Here is a 23,353-nt window from a genome sequence, read left to right on the forward strand (position 1 = left end):
TTCAGCTGTTCAACAGTCCGGGGTCTCTGTTGTCGTATTTTACGCTTTATAATGCACCACACATTTTCAATGGGAGACAGGTCTGGACTGCAGGCAGGCCAGTCTAGTACCCGCACTCTTTTACTACGAACCCACGCTGTTGTAACACGTGCAGAATGTGGTTTGGCATTGTCTTGCTGAAATAAGCAGGGGTGTCCATGAAAAAGACATTACTTGGATGACAGCATATATTTCTCCAAAACCTGTACGTACCTTTCAGCATTAATGGTGCCTTCACAGATGTGTAAGTTACACATGACATTGGCACTAACACGGCCCCATACCATCACAGATGCTGGCTTTTGAACTTTGCGTCCATAACAGTCCGGATGGTTCTTTCGCTCTTTGGCCCGGAGGACACGACGTCCACAATTTCCCAAAACAATTTGAAATGTGGACTCGTCTGACCACAGAACACTTTTCCACTTTGCATCAGTCCATCTGAGATGAGCTCGAGCCCAGAGAAGCCGGCGGCGTTTCTGGGTGTTGTTGATAAATGGCTTTTGCTTTGCATAGTAGAGTTTCAAGTTGCACTTACAGATGTAGCGCCGAACTGTATTTACTGACATTGGTTCTCTGAAGTGTTCCTGAGCCCATGTCGTCCTTACACATATCCATATCCTTTACACATTGATGTCGGTTTTTGATGCAGTGCCGCCTGAGGGATCGAAGGTCACGGGCATTCAATGTTGGTTTTCGGCCTTGCCACTTACATGCAGTGATTTCTCCAGATTCTCTGAACCTTTTGATGATATTATGGACCATAGAAGATGAAATCCCTAAATTCCTTGCAATTGTACATTGAGGAACATTGTCCTTAAACTGTTCGACTATTTTCTCACGCACTTGTTCACAAAGAGGTGAAACTTGCCCCATCTTTGCTTGTGAATGACTGAGCAATTCAGGGAAGCTCCTTCTATATCCAATCATGGCACCCACCTGTTCCCAATTAGCCTGTTCACCTGTGGGATGTTCCAAACAGGTGTCTGATGAGCATTCCTCAACTTTATCAGTCTTTTTTGCCACCTGTCCCAGCTTTTTTGGAACGTGTTGTACCCATAAAATTCTAAGTTAATGATTATTTGCTAAAAACAATAAAATTTATCAGCTTGAACATTAAATATATTGTCTTTGTAGTGTATTCAATTACATATAGGTTGAACATGATTTGCAAATCATTTTATTCTATTTTTATTTATTTGTAACACAACTTCCCAGTTTCATTGGAAGTGGGGTTGTATATGACCAGCCCCTGTACAGTGGTTATAAAGTCTACACACCGCTGTTCAAATGCCAGGTTTTTGTGATATAAAATCTGAGACCAAGCTCAATCATTTAAAAACGTATTCCTATAATTAATGTGACCTAGAGTATAACCTGTAGAAGTAAGAATAAACAACTGAGATAATGTGGTTAAATGAAGTGTGCACACCCTCATACTAGGGATGTGGTTGTGTTCAGAATTAACCAATCATACGCAAACTCATGTTAAATGGGAGTCAGTATACAAATGACAAAAGCCTTCAAAAAGCTTCCACAGCATCAGAGGGATCTCATTGTTCTGCTAACTGATACCTTTGATGGTACAAAATAATTTCTAACGATGGAACACAGTCATCATCAAGTGGAGAAAATACAGCACATCAATGAAAGTACCTAAACAGGGCGTTAAGGCTGCATGATTATAGCCAAAATGATAATCCTCATTATTTTGATCAATATTATAATCATCATTATTAATCACGATTATTCCGGATGTTGGGGAAAACATCTATTTGTATTGCACTATTAGCTAGTGTAGCCAGATCGGGAAAGGGTCCTTGACCGTATGTATGACTTTTTGTTCAACAAAGACGTGGCGGCAACCGAATTAATTTTCACAGGTGGACGAATCCTGAGTTTGTTTACATCCGTCATTTTGGTCTCAATGGCAGAGGAGGTGTCGCAATCATTTACCATGAGACCTGGAAAGTCTCTCCAGTTACAACGCCAGTGTGTCATTCCTTTGAACCAGATGCTCTCCAAATAAATGGTCGTACTTCAACTATTCTAGCTACCATTTACTGCCCACGCAAACGTCAGGATTTTAATAATGAATTTCACTGCTTTTCTCACCCATATCAGCTCACTCGCTTCCAATTTAACTTAACTCTTGGTACTTGACCTTGTTCCTGGATTGCTTTGGACTACAACAGCACATTGACTTTCCTACACACTCCAAAGGTCACATCTTGGCTCTGGTGTCATTCCTATTAACTGTTCTGCTGCTGATCTTTCCATCTGCGATCACATACTTGTTTCACTCAAAGTGAACTTGACACTATCCATAATTAAACAGCCAAGTCTTATATTATTTTGCAACATCAAAAACAATTTAGCAACTCCCACAGCATTAGCCACACGTTCCCCTAATCAACTAGTTTATTTTTACAATGACTGTCTCTACACTTCTAAACCAACTTGCTCCTTTAAAAAACCGGACTGTATCATTTTCCGACTCTCCACCCTAGTTTTTACCTCAGCTACATCAACTTAAAGCTAAAGAACGCCAGCTGGAGCGGCTTTTCAAATAATAATAACAATAAAAAACAAAAATAAATAAAATAAAATCAGACTTCCTTTTCACAAACAAATGTATCATGCCCACCCATATTCTATTGTACAAAGAGAACCTTCTGCTCAGTCAAATGCCAATACTGTGTCAAATTGATCATTGCTAGTCAAGGGAACACTCAGGCCCTGTTCACACTGATCAATAATTCTCTGCACACTCCAGACTCCCTTCCCCAAATTTCTACTCCCCTGCTCAATGCAATTCTCTCATAACTTAAAAAAAAAAAAAAAAAAAAAAATTGACAATATCCATCAACAATTGACAACCCACTTTTCCAGTTGTTGTTCTTCCCCAGTTCTCCATGTTCCCCCTCCTGAACCACGCTCTTGTTTCAAACTTCCCTCTGTTGCAGACTTAATCAGAAGTCATCCAGAAACCTAAGCCATCTACCTGGCAACCTGAAACCCTGGTGTCTTCTGTGGTCATAGCATGCCTTCCCTCTCTGTTACCTCTGATAACTTCCATCATTCATTCCTCACTTACCAGAGGGTCTGTTCCATCATCTCTCAAGTCTGCTGCAGTAACACCAATACTCCAAAAACATGCCTCAGACCCCTACAACTTCAATAACCTTTGCCCTATCTCCAACTTTCCATTTCTCTCTAAAATAAACTTTGAGCAATTTCAGTACGGCAGAGACAGCCCTTTTAAATATCACAAATGACCTGAAAGCAGCTGATTCCAGACCATTATCCATCCTCATCCTTCTCGACTTGAGTTGATACCGTTGACAGCATTTTCCCACACCATCCTCAACAGACTGACCTCAATTGGTTTATCTGAAACTCCGCTAGATTGGGTCAAATCTGGTATTTCTGGCTGTACTCAGTTCATTCAGCTGAAGAATTTCTCATCCCAACCATCTCCCCTCTGCTCTGGTGTTCCCCAGGGCTGAGTCCTTGGTCCCATTCGCCATATATTCTGGAAATACAACATCCGCTTCCACTGTTAAGTGGATGACACAGAGCTCTACCTTTCATCCAAATCCACTTCCACCTCCCCATCCTCATCCCTCTGTGCCTGTCTCCTGGAAATCAAATCCTGGTTCCCCTCTAATTTCCTAATATTCAACAGAAACAAAACTGAGATTGTGCTCACCAGCTCAAACACAATTCTCACCAAACATCATAGTTTTACCCTTAACATTGAAAACACGTGTGTTTCCCCTTCCCCTGGGTGTCATCCTTGACAGTACCCTGTCATTCTAAATCCACATCAGTAACATTACCCGGCCTACCGACTTCCATTGCCACAGTATCAGATGCCTCCACCCATCACTTAACCCAAACAGTGCCACAATACTGGTCCATACACTGGTTACATTCAGTTTGGACTATTGTATATCCTTTCCTAAAGCGCATCCATAAAGTCCAACTGGTCCAGAATGCTGCCGCCCACGTCATTACTAGCACAACATCCTCTAATCATATCTCACCCATTCTTCAACAACTCCACTGGCTAAACAAACAACGCAATGAGAATAAGATTCTTCTCTACACATTTAAGGCCATACATAACCTCGCTCCATCATGTGGCTCTAACCTCCTCCATATCAAAAATGGCACACGGACTGACTCTCCTGTCTGTCTCGTCCATCAGCCTTCATCGTCCCTCCAACCCATCTGTCTGCCATGGAATCCAGAGCTTTCAGCAGTTCTGCTCCTCAGCTTTGGAACTCCCTCATGCCCGACATCAGGAACATGGACTCCTTATCTAATTTTAAATTTCACTTAAAAAGATTTACAGGCATATTCACTCTGATTGTTGTTCCCACTTTAATTTCCTGCTATTGTTATCCTGATGGTTGGTGGTCTCCTGCAGATTAATTTTAAAACTACAGTGGGGCAAAAAAGTATTTAGTTGGCCACCAATTGTGCAAGTTCTCCCACTTAAAAACAGGAGAGAGGCTTGTAATTTTCATCATAGGTATACCTCACATATGAGAGACAAAGTAAAATAAAAATCCAGAAAATCACAGTTTGATTTTTAAAGAATTTATGAGCAGATTATGGTGGAAAATAAGTATTTGGGCAATATCAAAAGTTCATCTCAATCCTGTTATATACCCTTTGTTGGCAATGACACAGGTCAAACGTTTTCTGTAAGTCTTCATAAGGTTTTCCCACACTGTTGCTGGTATTTTGGCCCATTCCTCCATGCAGATCTCCTCTAGAACACTGATGTTTTGGGGCTGTCGCTGGGCAACACAGACTTTCAACTCCCTCCAAAGATTTTCTATGACGTTGAGATCTAGAGACTGGCTAGGATACTCCAGGACCTTGAAATGCTTCTTACGAAGCCACTCCTTCGTTGCCCGGGCGGTGTGTTTGGGATCATTGTCATGCTGAAAGACCAATGCCATGTCTCATATTCAATGCCCTTGCTGATGGCAGGAGGTTTTCACTCAAAATCTCACGATACATGGCCCATTCATTCTTTCCTTTACACGGATCAGTCGTCCTGGTCCCTTTGCAGAAAAACAGCCCCAAAGCAGTAGGTATGGTGTTCTTTGGATGCAACTCAGCATTCTTTCTCCTCCAAACATGACAATTTGAGCTTTTACCAAAGAGTTCTATTTCGGTTTAATCTGACTATATGACATGCTCCCAATCCTCTTCTGGATCATCCCAATGCTCCCTAGCAAACTTCAGACGGGCCTGGACATGTACTGACTTAAGCACGTCTGGCACTGCAGGATTTGAGTCCCTGGCGGCGTAGTGTTACTGATGGTAGCCTTTGTTACTTTGGTCCCAGCTCTCTACAAGTCATCCACTAGGTCCCCTCTGTGTGAGTCTGGGATTTTTGCTCACCGTTCTTGTGATCATTTTCACCCCACGGCTGAGATCTTGCATGAAGCCCCAGATCAAGGGAGATTATCTGTGGTCTTTAATGTCTTCAATTTTCTAATAACTGCTCCCACAGTTGATTTATTCACACCAAGCAGCTGATTCAGTCTTCCCAGGCTGGTGCAGGTCTACAATTGTGTTTCTGGTGTCCTTTGACAGCTCTTTGGTCTTGGCCATAGTGGAGTTTGAAGTGTGACTGTTTGAGATTGTGGTCAGGTGTCTTTTATACTGGTAACGAGTTCAAACTGGTGCCATTAATACAGGAGGACAGAGGAGCCTCTTAAAGATGAAGTTACTGTTCTGTGAGAGTCAGAAATCTTGTTTGTTTACAGGTGACCAAATACTTATTTTCCGCCATAATTTGCTAATAAATTATTTAACAAAAAAAGGAGAAAAAAAAGTGATTTTCTAGATTTTTTTTCTGTCATAGGTGAGGTATACCTATAATAAAAATTACACACCTCTCTCATCTTTTTAGGTGGGAGAACAATTGGTGGCTGACTAAATACTTTTTTGCTCCACTGTATATATTAGTTTGCTGTATATTTGATTGTGTTTCAACTGTGTTTTAAATCCTGTACAGCGACCTTGATTGGCTTGTAAGGCACCGTATGAATAAAATGTCTTATTCATTCATAAATTCATTAATTCATTTTCCGAACCGCTTATCCTCACTAAGGTTGCAAATGTGCTGGAGCCTATCCCACCTGACTCTGAACTGGTCGCCAGCCAATCGCAGGGCACACATAAACAAACCACCATTTGCACACACATTCACACCTACGGACAATTTAGAGTCTTCAATTAACCTACCATGCATGTTTTTGGGATGTGGGAGGTAATTGGAGAAAACCCATGCAGGCACGGCGAGACCATGCAAAGTCCACACAGGCAAGGCCAGATTTTTAAACGCTGGTCCTCAGAGGTGTGAGGCAGATGTGCAAACCAGTTGTCCACCGTGCCTCCAAAATGTATTATTATTATTATTATTGTAGTTATTATTTTTTCAGCAAACAATACGTAAAGTTTCCGGTGAAAAATGAAACTAAAAATAAATTCCAGAAAAAAATATGATTTAAAAAAAAAAGGATTTAAAATGTTCCAAGGGTCAACTGAATAAACATGCTATTACAGAGTGCAATTATGAAGTGCAATTCAATGGACGCAAATACAGTTTATACATAAACCAAACTAAACCATAACAGGCTTCAGTTCATTTAGGAAATCCCCAAGGATGTCAAGGACAGGAACAGCTCCATTGTTGTGCTTGACCATAGGTTTCTTGTGGTCCTGAACTGCAAAGAACTCGACAGTTTTGATTTCCCTCTAGGTTGACTCCTGGCATTTTTCACTGTTGTCAGGTCAGCCTCAAGTCGAAGTCAAGTTAGCCACCACAATTGTTAATACTATTCATTATGGTAACCAGACGCCAGCCCTTGCAGCGCATTGGCTATCCAAGATACACCGGCTGAAATAAGTATTTAACGTCACTATTTTTCTCGCTAAATATACTTCCAAAGGTGCTCTTGACCTGAAAATTTAAGATGTTGGTAACAACCCAAGTAATCCATACATTAAAAGAAAGTAGAACAAATACGCACAAAAATGTGAAATGACACAGGGAAAAAACATTTAATACTAAGAAAGGGAGGTGCAAAAGGCCATCGGAAAGCCAAGACAACACCTAAAATCTTTCAGCAGGATAATGATCCAAAACATACTGCCAAGGAAACTCTCAATTTGTTTCAAACGAAAAAATAAAGCTCCTCGGATGGCCCAGCCATCACCTGACTTGAATCCAATTGAAAATCTATGGAAAGAACTGAAACTCAAGGTCCATAAAAGAAGCCCACGGAACCTACAAGATTTGAAGACTGGCTTGTGTGGAGGAATGGGGCAAAATCACACCAGAGCAATGCATGCGCCTAGTTTCTCCAAAGAGGAGGTGTCTTGAAGCGGTCATTGCAAACAAAGGCTTTTGTACAATTAAATAAATACCAGTTGGTGTGTTCAATACTTTTCCCCTGTGTCATTTCACATGATAACACACAACTTAATTTCTGATCTTATTTGTTCTACTTTTTTTGTATGTATGGATTACTTGGGTTGTTCCCAACATCTAGTGAATTTTTCATGTCAATAGCACCTTGGGAAATATATTTGAGAAAAAATGGTGACTGTTTAAATACTTATTTCAGCCACTGTACATAAAATTAGAATTCTATTTATGTATTTACATGATATTGTCTTGCACCCTGAGGAACCCAGGGGCCACTGCAATATTGATAGTGCCCTGAAAAAGTATTCATACCCCTTGAACTTTCAAACTGTGACCTTACTATTACTAACTTGAATGTTACTAACTTGAGATTTTGTGTGATTGACCAACACAAAGTAATAGATAATTGTGAAGAGGAGTGAAAATTGAAAGTCTTTCAGAATTTTAAGCGACTATAAATCTGAAGTGGGGCACGGTCTTCAGAAGTCACCGAAGTAAATAAATAGAGCCCACCTCTTTGTAATTTACTCTCAATATGGATACTGTTCTTTGAATGCCTTAGAGATTTTTTTGTGAGAACGCTCGTGAACAACAGCATCATGAAGACCAAGGAACTTTCCAGACAGGTCAGGGATAAAGCTGTGGAGAAGTTTTAAGTAGGGTTAGGTAATCAGAATCAGAATCATCTTTATTTGCCAAGTATGTCCAAAAAACACACAAGGAATTTGTCTCTGGTAATTGGAGCCACTCTAGTACGACTTTTGAGACAAAGACATTGACAAAAACAACAACAAAAAAGTCACTGAGCAATAAAGGCTTGTTAGTTATCTGGTAATGCCGGTATATTTATTATTATTATTTTTTTGACAATTGTACAAAAAGATGCAGAGTCCTCTGGCACTTAGAGCAGTTCGGATGACTAATATTGGAATAGTCCGGTGCAATGACCATTGTGCTAAGGGGGCCGAGACTTCAAGAGAGTAGTGCGATAATCTGGGACAATGTTGATTGTGCAAATGTTGCAGATACTCCTCAGTCAGTGTGCAAATGGAGCAGATGCTACTCTGGCATGAGTGGCCAGTATTGGTCAACAACAGACAAGATTAACAGATTAAAATAAATATCCCAAGCTTTGAATGTCTCAAGGAGCACTGTTCAATCTACCATCCAAATAAATGGAAAAAGTATAACAACTGCAAACCTACCCAAGACATGGCCATCCACCTAAACGGAAAGATCATGCAAGGAGGGCATTGGTCACAGATGCAGTCTAGAGGCCCTTGGTCACTCTGGAGGAGCTGCAGAAATCCACAGCTCAGATGGGAGAATCTGTCCACAGGACAACTACAAGTCGCACACTCCACAAATCTGGCCTTTATGGAAGAGTGGCAAGAAGCAAGTCATTGATAAAAGAAAGGCATTAAAAAGTCCCATTTGTAGTTGTCCACAACCCATGTAAGGGGACACCCCAAATGTGGAAGAAGGTTCCTTGATCAGATAAGACCAAAGCTGATTTTTTTTGGGCCTAAATGTAATGTGCTGTGTGTGGTGGAAAACTACCATTCCTCATCACCCTGAGCACACACCATTCCCACCGTGAAAAATGGTGGAGACAACATAATGCTGTGGGGGATTCTTCAGCAGGGAGAGAGAAGCTGGTCAGAGTTAATAGAAAGATGGATAACGCTAAATAAAGGGCAATGTTGGAGGCCACAAAAGACAAACTGGGAAGGAGAGTCATCTTCCAGCCTGACCCTGAACAAAAAGCCAGCACTACAATGAAATTGTTTACATCAAAGAACATTCATGTGTTACAATGGCACAGTCAAAGTCCAGACCTAAATCCCACTGAGCATCTTTGACTACTTGAAAATGGTTGTTCAGGGCAGAAAAATGGGCAGAAATTTTAGTGTCTGGATATGCAAAGCTACTAAGAGACATACTCCAAAAGAGCTGTAGAGTGCCACCAGAAAGTAATCACAACCCTTCACTTTTTGTACATAAAATATTCCATAATAACAGAGTAAAAACATTTTCAGAGAGTTGTGCAAATTTATTGAAAATGTAAACATAGAAACATAATGGGTACATAAGTATTCACACCCTTGGCTTAATATTTTGCTCAAGCACCTTTGGCAACAATCATAGCCTCAAGTCTTCTTGGGTACGTCTCTATGAGCTTGGCACACCTGTTTTGGGGCCTTTTCTCCCATTTTTAGGTCTTTCAAGTCTGGCTGGGCCACTCAAGGACATTCACAGGCTGCTCCTAAAGCCACTCCTTTGTTGTCTTGGCTGTGTGCTTTGGGTCATTGTCGAGTTGGAAGGTGAATCAACATCGTCGTCTGAGTTCCAGAGCGCACTGGAGCAAGTTCTCGAAGAATTTCTCTATTTGGCAGCTGTCATCTGGCACTCGATGCGGACTAGTCGCCCAGTTCCTGCAGCAGAAAAACAGCCCCACAGCATGATGGTGCCACCACCATGCTTCACAGTAGGGATGGTGTTAGCCCGTGCTGAGCAGTGCCTTTTTTCTCCAGATATGATTCAAATGAGGCCAAAAAGTTCTATTTTGGTTTCATCAGACCAGAGAATTTAGTTTCTGTAGGTCTGAGAATCCTTAAGGTCCCTTTTGGCAAACTCCAACCGGGCTGCCATGTGCCTTTTAGGAAGAAGTGGCTTCCATCTGACCACTCCACCATAGAGGCCTGATTGGTTGAGTGCGTTAGCAATGGTTGACCTTCTTGATGGTTCTCCTATCTCCGCAAGGGAACACTGGTGCACCGCCTTAGTGACCATAGGGTTCTTGTTCACCTCTCTGACAAAGGCCCTTCTTCCCCAGTTAATCAGCTTGGTCGGACAGCCAGATCTAGGAAGGGTCCTGGTGGTTCCAAACGTCTTCCATTTCCGAATAATTGAGACCACAGTGCTTTTCAGGTCCTTCTTTGCTGCTGAAATTCATTTGTATCTTTCCCCAGATTTGTACCTTCAAACAAATCCCTGAAAATATGCTTTTACTTTGTCATTATGGGATATTTTATGCCTTTTTTTTTTTTTTTTAATAAAGAAAACTATACTCAAATCAGCTTTAGAACATGTCTGAAACAGCAAAATGTGGAAAATGTGAAGGGGTGTGAATACATTCTGGTGGCACTGTAATTGCAGCGAAAGGTGGCTCTACAGAATATTGACGCAAGGGGGCTGAAGACAAATGCACACCTAATTTTTCAGATTTTGATTTGCTTAAAATTTAATTATTAGTTCAGTTTCACTATACAATTACGTGCTACTTTGTGTTGGCTGAGCCCATAAAAAAAAAAAAACATTGAATTTTGTGGTTGCAAAGTGCCCCTCCTTGAGCCATCACCTTATCGCGGTGGAGGGGTTTGTGTGTCCCAATGATCCTAGGAGCTAAGTTGTCTGGGGCTTTATGCCCCTGGCAGGGTCATCCATGGCATACAGGTCCTAGGTGAGGGACCAGACAAAGGACGGCTCAAAGGCCCCTTATGATGACGACAAAAAAATGGACTCAGGTTTCCTTTGCCATGCTCAAAAACCCTCCTGTGTTGAATTAAAACAATTCTGCAAGGAAGCGTGTACTAAAATATCTCCACAGATTTGTCTCATTGCCAGATTTCAGTTGTTACTGGTTAGCGTGGCCCAACCAGTTATTAGGCTTAGGGAGCAATTACTTTTACATACAGGGTCAGGTATCTTTGAATCTTGTTTTTCATTAATAATATATTTTTTTATAAACATTTAAAAATTGCCTCCCAGCGCCCCCAAAATTTGTCAGGCACAATGCTTTTGGCTTTGCAGACTGGGGTGATGAGTACCTGAGTGGGTGTTCCAACTAAAGGGGATCACACTCTGCCTCCCTGGGAAGGTTTATTTGGAGGTACTGGAGCAGAGGTTCCGTCAGGAAGTTGAATCTCAGATTCAGGAGGAGCAGTGTGGTTTTCGTCCTGGCCAAGGCCAGTGGACCAGCTCTACACCCTTGGCAGGGTCCTCGAGGGTGCATGGGAGTTCGCCCAAACAGTCTACATGTGTTTTGTGGACTTGGAGAAGGTGTTCGGCCGTATTCCTCGGGGGGTCCTGTGGGGGGTGCTTCGGGAGTATGGGGTACCAAACCCCCTGATACGGGCAGTTCGGTCCCTGTACGACCGGAGTCAGAGTTAGGTCCGAATAACCGGCAGTAAGTCGGACTCGTTTCCGATGAGGGTTGGCCAAGGCTGCCCTTTGTCACCGATTCTGTTCATAACTTTTATGGACAGAATTTCTAGGCGCAGCCGAAGCATAGAAGGGGTCCGGTTTGGTGGCCACAGTATTGCATCTCTGCTTTTTGCAGATGATGTGGTTCTGTTAGCTTCATCAATCCGTGACCTCCAACTCTCACTGGCGCAGTTCACAGCTGAGTGTGAAGCGACTGGGATGAGAATCAGCACCTCCAAATCTGAGACCATGGTCCTCAGACGGAAAAGGGTGGCGTGCCCTCTCCGGGTCGGGGATGAGATGAGTGGAGGAGTTCAAGTATCTTGGGGTCTTATTCACAAGTGAAGGAAGAATGGAACGGGAGATCGACAGGTGGATCGGTGCAGCGTCTGCAGTGATGCAGACTTTGCATCAATCCGTTGTGGTAAAGAAGGAGCTAAGCCGAAAGGCGAAGCTCTCGATTTACCCTCACCTATGGGTCGTGACCGAAAGAACAAGATCCCGGATACAAGCGGCCAAAATGAGTTTCCTCCGCAGGGTGTCCGGGCTCTCCCTTAGAGATAGGGTGAGAAGCTCGGTCATCCGGGAGGATCTCAGAGTAGAGCCGCTGCTCCTCCAAATTGAGGTGGCTGGGGCATCTGATTCGGATGCCTCCCGGACGCCTCCCTGGTGAGGTGTTCCGGGCACGTCCCACCGGGAGGAGACCCCGGGGGCGACCCAGGATGCGCTGGAGAGACTACATCCCTCGGCTGGCTTGGGAACGCCTCGGGATCCCCCCGGAAGAGCGGGATGAAGTGGCTGGGGAGAAGGAAGTCTGGGCGTCCCTCCTAAAGCTACTGCGCCCGCGACCCGACCTCGGATAAGCGGTAGAAAATGGATGGATGGATGGATGGATGGTTGTAAAGTGGCAAAATACTTCATATGAATACTTTTTAAAAGCATTTTAATTCTGACACTGTCTGAGCATTCCATATTACTAGCCAACAACAGTCGATAACATTGACTATGACACAGAAGTCTGAAAAAAATAATTCCAGACTGTAACTGACCCACCGCCAAACCAGTAAAACTCAATGATGCTACAAGTAGCATTGCGCTTTCCAGAACAAATCCAAATGCCTGTCACGTGCTCACTATGAAGCAATGAAGATAATGTGAGGAGACTGCAGCGCAGATGGTGGACAAATGGCAATCGAACTGCACAATGCTGGGCTGCAAGCACAGATCCAACTATAGGACTGGAACACTAAAGTCCATTCATCAACTTGTCTTCTGGTATAGAGGAGCATAAAGGGGCCTTGCTCCTTGGTTGACGGCCTTATACAACCCTGTCCAGTGCTCCTTGTGTCATGGTCGCCTTTATCACTGCATCATGCTCTTGAGGCTGAGCTGAGCTCTAAAAACCGCAAACCTTCTTGCAATATGATTAGGCTGCAAGTCCTGTCTCATGCAGTAACACTGACGTTAGCAGTAAGAATGAGGCAATTTACCATTTTCCAGTGGTAAAAATTTTTTTAGGAGTTTGCCCATTTGTTGCACTTATTGTCATTTCCATCCATTTTCTGAGCCGCTTATCGTCACAAGGGTCGTGGGAGTGCTGGAGCCTATCCCAGCTATCATCGGGCAGGAGGCGGTGTACACCCTGAACCGGTTGCCAGCCAATCGCAGGGCACATAGAAACAAACAACCATTCGCACTCACATTCACATCTACGGGCAATTTTGAGTCTTCAATTAACCTCGCATGCATGTTTTTGGGAATGCCCGGAGAAAACCCATGCAGGCATGGGGAGAACATGCAAACTCTACACAGGCAGGGCCGGGGATTGAACCCCGGTCCTCAGAACTGTGAGGCAGATGCTCTAACCAGTCTCCACCGTGCGGCACTCATTTAAACCGGAACATGTGAAACTGATTCGCATTCACTTGTGCAAGTTGTGCTTACTATTATTATTATTATAGCTGACACTGAAGTGATTAATGGTTCACTTAATTCTAGTTTATTATAAGGACAATGGGATATACTTTCCCGTTGGTGCACAAGTCTGTATTTTACGCGCCTGGCTTGCGCGCTGTCAAGGTGCGCCAATTATCCTGTAATGATTTCTGACACACCCACTGTGTAAAATATATATATATAAAATAGTTACGGAACTGTATATTCAATAAAGTATTCTGTGGTGACCGTGTCCTTCCTTTAACTGGTGTGGAATTGTGAACATCCCTTGAAATGCCGATTGACAATCCTTTGGCGTACTTGTGCTGTCGTCCCCTACACAGGTACTGTATTTGTGAAGGTTGGAGGTAAAAATACAATAACAAAGAAACGTGACAATGGCGGTTTAAATACATTTGGTAGCTTTCCGGGAGTCTCTTTCACTTATTAGGGCGTATACTGTAACGGCCTCCAAACGTCAAGTGCCATATGATGTTTCACGATCCCAGGGCACTAGACTTACTAGAGCCTGTGGAATGCTGATCCGCAAACGTGCTTAAGTCTTTGGGAGAATACGTGGTAGGCCAAATATAAGAGGGAACGCCCACACTTCAGGGTTACTCCACCCAGAGTGGGCATATGGCCATGAATGATAGAATTCGTTGGATGGCAGAATGGGCACAGCCAGAAAAGTGCGTTGCTGTGTGCCTTTGCTGACTTGAGTAAAATTATGGTCCAATGTCCCTAATATGTCCCAAAACTGATTACTATATCTATATATCTAGATATCTAGATAGATAGAGAGAATTATTAATTCAAGATTAAAAACCTACCTGATGTGTCCAAATGCTTTTGGGTCTCTAAATCTGGGAAGTCAGTGAATTCTGCCACCCTGTAAATGAAAACATCATTACTTGTAGTAGATAAATACATACCCCCATATGTTAGCTATCATGACAATTTTTGTTTTGTCAGATTACACACAAGTGGCCAGTTATGAATAAAATAGACAAAACACTCAAATCCACTCTTCCACTATACTGAGGGAAGAGCAGCGTTCTTTTCAGCCTTCTATACTGAGACAAGAGCAGCGTTCTTTTCAGCCTTCTTTTATGGATGCTTTCTTATTTTTTAGAATTTGTTTGTTGTGGCCAGACAGAAAATATGTATAATATGCAATCATGTGTTGTAGACACACATTTGGACAGACAGAATATAATTATAATACACTGTCAGATTGCGGACAGATGTATGGATGGACATACAAGGATTACGGCTAGGGCTGACACAAACAACTATTTTGATAGTTGATTAGTCACCGATTATTTAGTTGATTAGTTGACTAATCAGATCATGTATATACAATTATAAAAAAAAATATTACAGTTTATCATTTACAGTGTTGATCTGCTAATAGTACATTCAACTTTTAATAATCTTTGCAGTTTGTATCAGCATTCCTGATGTTATATATGATTTAAATGAAGGCGATACCCTGGCCTTTTGACATTTTTTAACTGTGAATGTTTGGTGCACATTAAAATGGATCCAAAAATTATGTACAAAGGCAGAAATGGAGTGAATTGTGGCCGACAGCGGCTCGTATAGTACTGTATGCGATATTCTGTGTTCCCACTATGTCACACTACATGGAAGGGGGGAAAAAAATGTTTACAAATTAATAATCAAACATATGCTAGACTTCTTTTAGCCGTCATAGGTCTATCGTAAGGCCACATCGTTGGTCGTGGATTATGTCACACTACTAGAAATGTTGTAGTTCCCGACAAAATATGTCCGGCCCGATCTGGGAAATCGCCCGCGGTAGCTAATCGGCCAAAATCAGGGCTGAAATCCTGTCGTCTAATCTCGGCATTAGCCCTTGTTGTCCTGTGATTGAAAAAGCTTGTTGATTGTAAGTAACCCTTAAACCTCAGTGTAGTGCTAAAAGTAATCAGCTCTATAGTGCCGCTTCTCAACTTGGGACTTTAGGAATCACAAATTATGGAAAGAAATAGAAAAGGACAATTATGGGAATGGCTAATTCAACCTGTAAACATTTTTTTAAAGGCTAATTAATTCAAGACCTAACTTGACAGTAAAACCATTCCTGCAAGAGTTAGACACATTGTATGGATTGTTGTCATAATTTAAAACAGTTCTGAGGATTCTTAACAAAAGTTCTCTGAATTTCTTCAATCCAAATACACAAAAGGATAAAGAATTACAGTGCAGACAACATCCACACAGGTTGTAATAAAAAAAAATTCCTCATACCAGTGAGGCACTGCTCACCTTGCAAGTACGGCCTTCGTTGTAATGGCAACTGGGGGCGACGCTACGGCATTGCTTATTTAATTACTTTATTTGCTTATTTTTACAAAATGGGTGAAGCGGGCAACAACTACTGCATCAAGCAACTAGCCAAGACAAAATAAAAAATACTACAGGTTCCAGAGGAAACCGCTGGAACACAGGGTAGGCCTGTGGTAGGCCTGCATTAGGTGCTGAACCTGAATTCTGTGAATTCAGTGCTCTGCAACAGAACTCGCTAACCAAGGATCACATCTGGAATGCTGCAACTGATGACAAATCCATTTTCTCAAGAGCCCATAATGGATCCTGGTACAGTGGGTACGGAAAGTATTAAGGCCCCCTTAAATTTTGCACTCTTTGTTATATTGCAGCAATTTGCTAAAATCATTTAAGTTAATTTTCCCCCAACCAATGTACACACAGCACCCCATATTGACAGAAAAGAAAGGTAATTGCTGAAATGGTTGCAGATTTATTAAAAATCTGAAATATCACACAGCCATAAGTATTCAGACCCTTTGCTGTGATACTCACATGTAACTCTGGTGCTGTCCATTTCTTCTGATGATCCTTGAGAGGGTTCTACAACTTCATTGGAGTCCAGCTGTGTTTGATTATACTGATTGGACTTGATTAGGAAAGACACCTGTCTATATAAGACCTTATAGCATACAGTGCATGTAAGAGCAAATGAGAATCATGAGGTCAAAGGAACTGCCTGAAGAGCTCAGAGACAGAATTGTGGCAATGGACAGATCTGGCCATAGTTACAAAAAAACTTTCTGCTGCACTTAAGGTTCCTAAGAGAAGAATGGAATCCAGAATCCTTAAATGGAAGACATTTGGGAAGGCCAGAACCCTTCCTAGAGCTGGCCGTCCGGCCAAACTGAGCAATCGGGGGAGAAGAGCCTTGGTGAGAGAGGTAAAGAAGAACCTAAAGATCACTGTGGCTGAGCTCCAGCGATGCAGTCGGGAGATTGGAGAAAGTTCTAGAACGTCAACCATCACTGCAGCACTACACCAGTCAGGGCTTTATGGCAGCGTGGCCTGACTGAAGCCTCTGCTCAGTGCAAGACACATGAAAGCCCGCATGGAGTTTGCTAAAAACACCTGAAGGACTCCAAGATGGTAAGAAATAAGATTCTCTGGTCTGTCCCTTGGCAGTAACAACTGCAATCAAGCTTTTGCGATAACTTGCAATGAATCTCTTACAGCGCTGTGGAGGATTTTTGGCCAACTCATCTTTGCAGAATTGTTGTTATCAAAGCAAGTCTTCCAGGTCCTGAAGTAGAAAAGGAGCCCCAGATCGTCATACTACCATCACCATATTTTATTGTTGGTATTATGTTCTTTTTCTGAACTGAGGTGTTTCTTTTATATCAGCTGTAATGGGACACACAGCTCCCAAAAAGTCACATTTTTGTCTTATCAAACAGAGTATTTTCCCCAAAAGTCTTGGGGATCATCAAGGCCATCTGGCAAAATTGAGACGAGCCGTGATGTTCTTTTCGCTCAGCAGTAGTTTTCATCTTGGAACTCTTCCATCAGGCAAATTTTGCCCAGTCGCTTTCTTATGATGGAGTCATGAACACTGACCTTAACTGAGCCAAGTGAGGCCTGCAGTTGTATAGACGTTATTATGGGGTCATTTGTGACCTCTTGGATGAGTCGTTGCTGCACTCTTAGGGTAATTTTGGTCAGCCACTCCTGGGAAGGTTCACCACTGTTCTACAGTGGGGCAAAAAAGTACAGTGGGTACGGAAAGTTTACAGACCCCCTGAAATTTTTTGTTCTCTCTTTGTTATATTGCAGCCATTTGTTAAAATCATTTGAGTTCACCCCATATTGACAGAAAAAAATGGCAGTTTAAATTTTTGCCGATTTATTAAAAAAATAAAAACTGAAATATCACAAAGCCATAAGTATGCAGATCCTTTGCTGTGACATATTTAACTTGGGTGCTGTCCATTTCTTCTGGTCATCCTTGAGATGGTTCTACACCTTCATTGGAGTCCAGCTGTGTTTGATTATATTGATTGGACTTGGATTAGGAAAGCCACACCCCTGTCTATATAAGACCTTACAGGTCACAGTGCATGTCTGAGCAAATGAGAATCATGAGGTCAAAGGAACCCCCGGAAGAGCTCAGAGACAGAATTGTGGCAAGGCACAGATCTGGCCAACGTTACAAAAAAAATGTCTGCTGCACTTAAGGTTCCTAAGAGCACAGTGTCCTCCATGATCCTGAAATGGAAGACTTTTGGGACGATCAGAACCCTTCCTAGAGCTGGCCGCCCAGCGAAACTGGGCAATTGGGGGGGGGGGTCCAGACCTCTGGCTGAGGTCCAGAGATGCAGTCTGGAGATGGAAGAAGGTTCTAGAAAGTCAACAATCACTGCAGCCCTCCACCAGTCGGGGTTTTATGGCAGAGTGGCCCGACGTAAGTCTCTCCTCAGGGCAAGACACATGTAAGCCTGCATGGAGTTTGCTAAAAAAAAACACCTGAAGGACTCCAAGATGGTGAAAAATAAGATTCTCTGGTCTGATAAGACCAAGATAGAAATTGTTGGCCTTAATTCTAAGTGGCATGTGTGGCGAAAACCAGGCACTGCTCATCACCTGTCCAATAGTCCAAACAGTGAAGCATGGTGGTGGCACCATCATGCTGTGGGTGTGTTTTTCATCTGAAGGGACAGGACGACTGGTTGCAATCGAAGAAAAGATGAATGCGGCCAAGTACAGGGATATCCGGGACGAAAACCTTCTCCAGAGTGCTCAGAACCTCAGACTGGGCCGAAGGTTCACCTTCAAAAAAAGACAATGACCCTAAGGACACAGCTAAAATACCGAAGGAGTAGCTTCAGAATAACTCTGTGACTGTTTTTGAATGGCCCAACCTGAGCCCAGACTTAAACCCAATTGAGCATCTTTGGAAAGACCAGAAAATGGCTGCCCACCAATGTTCACCATCCAACCAGACAGAACTGGAGAGATTCTGCAAGGAGGAATGGCAGATGAATGACAATTTGCTGTGTGTATATTAATGTGGAAAAAGTAACTTGAATGATTTTAGCAAATGGCTGCAATATAACAAGTGAAACATTTAAGGGGGTCTGAATACTTTACTTACCTACTGTATTTAGTCAGCCAACAATTGTGCAAGTTCTCCCACTTAAAAGATGAGAGGCCTGTAATTTTCATCATAGGTATACCTCACCTATGAGAGACAAAATGAGAGAGAGAGAGAGAGAGAGAGAGAGAGAAAATGTAGAAAATCACATTGATTTTTAAAGAATTTTCTCCGGGTGCTCCGGTTTCCTCCCACATCCCAAACACATGCATGGTAGGTTAATTGACAACTCTAAATTGCCCGTAGGTGTGAATGTGAGTGCGAATGGTTGTTTGTTTATATGTGCCCTGCGATTGGCTGGCGACCAGTTCAGGGTGTACCCCGCCTCCTGCCTGATGATAGCTGGGATAGGCTCCAGCACGCCCGCAACCCTAGTGAGGATAAGCGGCTCAGAAAATGGATGGATGGATGTATTAGCATATTATGGTGGAAAATAAGTATTTGGTCACCAACAAACAAGCAAGATTTCTAGCTCTCACAGGCCTGTAACTTCTTTAAGAGGCCCCTCTGTCCTCCCCTCGTTGTATTAATGGCACCTGTTTGAACTCATCAGTATAAGAAACACCTGTCCACAACCTCAAACAGACACACTCCAAACTCAACTATGGCCAAGACCAACGAGCTGTCGAAGGACACCAGAAACAAAATTGTAGACCTGCACCAGGATGGGAAGACTGAATCTCCAATAGGTAAGCAGCTAGGTGTGAAGAAATCAACTGTGGGAGCAATTATTAGAAAATGGAAGACATACAAGACCACTGATCATCTCCCTCGATCTGGAGCTCCACGCAAGAGCTCATCCTGTGGGGTTAAAATGATCACCTCACCTCATGATGACAGGGGGACCAAGTGAATGGCCTGCAGAGAGCTGGGACCAAAGTAACAAAGGCTACCATCAGCAACCCACTACGCCACCGGGGACTCAAATCCTGCAGTGCCAGACGTGTCCGTCCCATATGAAGATTGCTATAGAGCATTTGGATGATAAAGAAGAGGATTGGGAGAATGCGATAGGTCAGATGAAACCAAAATAGAATGTTTTGAGGTAAGAACTCAACTTGTCATCTTTGGAGGAGAAAGAATGCCGAGTTGCATCCTAAGAACACATTTACCTACCGTGAAGCACGGGGGTGGAAACATCATGCTTTGGGGCTGTTTTTCTGCAAAGGGACCAGGACGACTGATCCGTGTAAAGGAAAGAAAGAATGGAGCCATGTATCGTGAGATTTTGAGTGAAAACCTCCTTCCATCAGCAAGGGCATTGAAGATGAAACGTGGCTGGGTCTTTCAGCATGACAATGATCCCAAACACACCGCCCGGGCAACAAAGGAGTGGCCTCGTAAGAAGCATTTCAAGGTCCTGGAGTGGCCTAACCAGTCTCCAGATCTCAACCCCATAGAAAATCTTTGGAGGGAGTTGAAAGTCTATGTTGCCCAGTGACAGCCCGAAAACATCACTGCTCTAGAGATCTGCATGGAGGAATGGGCCAAAATACCAGCAACAGTGTGTGAAAAAATTGTGAAGACTTACAGAAAACGTTTGACCTCTGTCATTGCCGACAAAGGCTATATAACAAAGTATTGAGATGAACTTTTGTTATTGACCAAATACATATTTTCCACCTTAATTTGCTGATAAATTCTTTGAAAATCAGAGTGATTTTCTGGATTCCCCCCTACCCCTTCATTTTGTCTCTCATAGGTGAGGTATACCTATGATGAAAATTACAGGCCTCTCATCTTTTTAAGTGGGAGAACGTGCACAATTGGTGGCTGACTAAATACTTTTTTGCGCCACTGTGTTTTCACCATTTGTGGATAATGGCTCTCACGGTGGTTCTTTGGAGTACCAAAGTTTTAGAAATGGCTTTATAACCTTTTCCACACTGGCCTCAATTACTTTTTTTCTTATTTGTTCCTGAATTTATTTAGATCTCAGCATGATTTCTCGCTTTTGAAGATCTTTTGGTCTACTTCACTTTGTCAGGCAGGTCCTATTTTAAAGGTCAGAGGACAAAGATGTTAAAAATGTTCTTCATAACTCTAGTACCCCTTTACAAACCACATCTGCCATTTTGAAGTGATTATATAGCAGATATACAGCAGTTAAATCGATAAATATGATTCAGAATGCGCCTTCTGCTTTTTGCATCTCGCGCCTTCCTGTCTTCGGCTCTATCCAGCGCTGCGACGTCACACGAGCCAAACAGTCTGTTCATTCGGCGTTGTGTGCTGTTGTTCCCATCCTTGTATATTTGTTGTTGTATGATTTAGCAATGTCACGATGGTTTATTGTGTGGCATTTGGTTGTACAAATGGTTCAGGGAGTGGCAAGAGTTTTTTTGGGCTTTCCAAGTAAAAAAGGAATACGTGACCAGCGGATAGGAAAAGTCAATCGATGGGAGGAAACGTGGTCAGCTATGGGTGCCTAGCAAGCATTCCAAACTCTGTGCTGATCAATTCAAACCGGCGTGTTTTGAGAAAGACCGAGCAGAAAGCATTGGATACAGAGGTAGAGGCTGAAACCATCTGCAGTGCCAACTATGTTTCCCACGGCGATCGGGACCTCAACGGCCAGCAAGAGAACTAAATCTCGCAGCCGCGGCAGCGAAGCGGCGCAGACAAGAGGTGAGGATTTTCTAGTATATACCTACGACACTATTATGGTTACTATGCACTGGGCAGTAGGACAAAAAAGACCCACGCAGTACTTTTCAGTACTGTCGTCTTTACTTTTGCCTATATGACAAGCCAACACTGTGCTGTGTGTTATAACGCTACTCAAGCGAGGGGCACACAATATATAGGAATACTGCATACAATGTAAAAGCTTGTGCCGTGTCACTGAAACATATATGAATATATAATACGTATAGTCGTGCTCAAAGCCATGACTGTATAAAAAGACATGCTTTTGACATACCGTCATATCGACCCAGCGGCCACTCTCTTTTTCTGTTGTACAGCTGCTACTTGGATGCTCGTCGTCGTCACTGTCAGGTTCCAACCTCCTGAGCGGCTCAAACATGTAAGGTTTGACGATGCCAAGTTCAGTTGGGTGCTGCTGTACGTCGAAATCCTGCTCCTCCTCATATTCCAACACGTTGCTCGCCATTGTGTATAGAGTGCCGCGCGCTGTGCTTGTCAATTGCAACGTCATTTCTGGTAGCCCTTGCAATGGATAGAGTAACCACACACCGGCGTCTTGAGCTTCGGGTATCTTCGGGGAATGCTCAATACACGTAATAAAAACCTCATTTTTAGCTACAGTTGAAAACTTGCTGGAAGTTACGTGCATTACATAACATATAAACAATGCAAATATGAATTTTAACTGACCCCATAACATCTTTGTCATTTGACCTTTGATTGATTTCTTGACTGAAAACAGGTGTGGCAGTAACAGGCCTGGGTGTGGCTAGAGAAATTGAACACAGGTATGATAAACCACAGTTACAGTGGGGACGGAAAGTATTCAGACACCCTTAAATTGTTCACTCTTTGTTATATTGCAGCCATTTACTAAAATCACTTAAGTTCATTTTTTCCTCATTAATTAATGTACACACAGCACACCATATTGATTGACAGAAAAAAAAGAATTGTTGAACTCTTTGCAGATTTATTAAAAAAAGAAAAACTGAAATATCACACAGCCATAAGTATTCAGACCTTTTGCTCAGTATTTAGTAGAAGCACCCTTTTGAGCTAATACAGCCATGAGTCTTTTTGGGAATGATGCAACATGTTTTTCACACCTGGATTTGGGGATCCTCTGCCATTCCTCCTTGCAGATCCTCTCCAGTTCTGTCAGGTTGGATGGTGAATGTTGGTGGACAGCCATTTTCAGGTCTCTCCAGAGATGGTCCATTGGGTTTAAGTCAGGGCTCTGGCTGGGCCAAACAGTCACAGAGTTGTTCTGGAGCCACGCCTTCGTTATTTTAGCTGAGTGCTTAGGGTCATTGTCTTGTTGGAAGGTGAACCTTTGGCCCAGTCTGAGGTCCTGAGCACTCTGGAGAAATTTTCATCCAGGATATCCCTGTACTTGGCCGCGTTCATCTTTCCTTCGATTGCAAACAGTTGTCCTGTCCCTGCAGCTGAAAAACACCCGCACAGCATGATGCTGCCACCACCATGCTTCACTGTTGGGACTGTATTGGACAGGTGATGAGCAGTACCTGGTTTTCTCCACACATACCACTTAGAATTAAGGCCAACAATTTCTATCTTGGTCTTATCAGACCAGATAATCTTGTTTCTCACCATCT

At 42.8% G+C, this 23,353-nt stretch overlaps 1 protein-coding gene across 13 annotated transcripts in view; it reads right to left on the minus strand.

Moving 5' to 3' along the window:
- Positions 1-23,353, minus strand: part of znf1035 (zinc finger protein 1035) — a 64,896-nt gene that overhangs the window by 37,434 nt on the left and 4,109 nt on the right. For 4 of the 13 annotated variants that reach the window (XM_061775963.1, XM_061775967.1, XM_061775956.1 and 1 more), the window contains exon 2: positions 14,473-14,531. The exons of 2 other annotated variants lie outside the window; for them this stretch is intronic. The gene's annotated coding sequence lies outside the window, so the exon portion shown is untranslated. Of the gene's footprint in view, positions 1-1,045; positions 9,980-14,472; positions 14,532-16,489; positions 18,278-19,085; positions 19,173-22,008; positions 22,257-23,353 lie in introns of those variants that run through there. 7 more of the 13 variants (XM_061775965.1, XM_061775957.1, XR_009788895.1 and 4 more) reach the window with 6 other exon arrangements.

This window comes from Phyllopteryx taeniolatus, chromosome 6 (assembly GCF_024500385.1).
Source record: "Phyllopteryx taeniolatus isolate TA_2022b chromosome 6, UOR_Ptae_1.2, whole genome shotgun sequence".
Lineage (NCBI taxonomy): Eukaryota > Metazoa > Chordata > Actinopteri > Syngnathiformes > Syngnathidae > Phyllopteryx > Phyllopteryx taeniolatus.